Raw genomic sequence first — 2,398 nt, forward strand, 5'->3', positions numbered from 1 at the left:
CAACACAAAGGACAAGATCTTCATCGAGCTCCTCCTTGAGCTTGGTTGCGTCACCTGCTCGGTAACATCGGCACCCGCAAACTGGTTTTGGAAGTATCTGTGAGTCACGAGGACTCAGCAATCTCACACCCTCGCGATCAAGACTATTTAAGCTTATAGGTGAGGTAAAGGTATGATGTGGAGCTACAGCAAGCGACTAGCATATCTGGTGGCTAACATACGCAAATGAGAGCAAGAAGAGAAGGCAAAGCACGTTCGAGAAACTATGATCAAGAAGTGATCCTAGAACAACCTACGTCAAGCATTACTCCAACACCGTGTTCACTTCCCGGACTCCGCCGACAAGAGACCATCACGGTTACACACGCGGTTGGTGCATTTTTAATTAAGATCAACTTCAGGTTTTCTACAACCGGACATTAACAAATTCCCATCTGCCCATAACCACGAGCATGGCTTTTGAAAGTTTAAAACCCTGCAGGGGTGTCCCAACTTAGCCCATCACAAGCTCTCACGGTCAACGAAGGATATTCCTTCTCCCAAGACAATCCGATCAGGCTCGGTATCCCGGTTACAAGACATCCTCGACAATGGTAAAACAAGTCCAGCAAAGCCACCCAGATGTGCCGACAAATCCCGATAGGAGCTGCACATATCTCGTTCTCAGGGCACACCAGATGAGCAAGACGTCGGGTGGGCCAGCCAAGAGTTGCCCCTGGTAGCTCCGGACATCGCTTAGTTTGGACCAACACTTAGACAAGCACTGGCCCGGGGGGGTTAAAATAAAGATGACCCTTGAGCTGGCCTAACCCAAGGGAAAAAGAGGCTAGGTGGCGAATGGTAAAACCAATGTTGGGCCTTAATGGAGGAGTTTTATTCAAGGCGAACTGTCAAGAGGTTCCTATTATAACCCAACCGCATAAGGAACGCAAAATCCAGGAACATAACACCGATATGACGGAAACTAAGGTGGCAAGAGTGGAACAAAACACCAGGCATAAGGCCGAGCCTTGCACCCTTTACCAAGTATATAGATGCATTAATTAAATAAGAGATATTGTGATATCCCAACAAGTAAACATGTTCCAACAAGGAACAACATCTCCATGATCCAACAAGGAACAAACTTCAATCTTCACCTGCAACTAACAATGCTATAAGAGGGGCTGAGCAAAGCGGTAACATAGCCAAACAACGGTTTGCTAGGATAAGGTGGGTTAGAGGCTTGGCTTAACAATATGGGAGGCATGATAAGCAAGTGCTAGGTATCGCAGCATAGGCATAGCAAAAGAGCGAGCATCCAGCAAGCAAAGATTGAAGTGATTTCGAGGGTATGGTCATCTTGCCTGAAATCCCGCAAGGAAGAAGAACGAGTCCATGAAGAAGACAAATGGACGTAGTCGAACGGATCCTCACAAACGCGACGTTATCGGAACCAACCCGAAGAAGCAACACCGGAAAGGAGCAAACAACATATTAAACAACCACCACATAAGCATGACATGATGCTCAACCAAATATGATGCATGTCCGGATTAATGAGGCAAGGCATGGCAAAGTGCAACAAACAATACTATAATTTAAGTGGAGCTCAATATGCATCGGGACGCATATTGACGAAACACCACATCAATTATTTAGTTCTCTCTCGGTTAGATACTCAACAATATTAAATGTTGATTAACATGGCAAGGGATGAAGCAAATGAAAACTACCTATCTAGGCAAGTTTAAATGAGGCCGGAACAACAAACAACAATTCCAGTAAATCCCCATATGCATAATTTTAGGTTTGGTACTGTTCTGTCCTAAACACAATTTTATAGTTGTTAAACATGCAAAGTGATGCCACCATGTTAAACTAGGCATTTTTCTACCCCATTTACATATAAAATTTATTAAAATCCGAGTTACAGTTATTTAGTTATGAATTAAATCATTTTAAGATGGCATAGGGACAAATTTAACCAAACAGCATGTTTAAACATTTTAAACATGGATGAAAATGACATAATATGAAACTACACAAAATTCTAAGCATTTTTCATATATAAAGCATTTTGAACCGATGCACAGTTAGTGAGTTATTAAATGCATGAACTATGAGGGGTTTTCTGGAAATAAGTAAATCCTGGATAAATAGACAAATTCCTCCATAACAGAAAAAAAACAAGGCAGGCCAAAACTGAATTGGCTGGGCTGCGCACCACGGGCTGAGGCCCAGGACGGTGGAGGATTGAGAAGCGGCTGGGCTCTGGCAAAGAAGCAGGCTGGGCCTGTTGCTGGACTCGGGCTCTGTCTGGAGAGGCATGGAAGGAGCGGGTCCATGGCGCGGTCAACGTGAGGATCAGGGGCGCTGGCTACTTGCGTCTTTGATTAAGAGGAAAACAGGGCGCGGC

The sequence above is a fragment of the Triticum aestivum genome, chromosome 1A (assembly GCF_018294505.1).
Source record: "Triticum aestivum cultivar Chinese Spring chromosome 1A, IWGSC CS RefSeq v2.1, whole genome shotgun sequence".
NCBI classification, from domain to species: Eukaryota; Viridiplantae; Streptophyta; class Magnoliopsida; order Poales; family Poaceae; genus Triticum; species Triticum aestivum.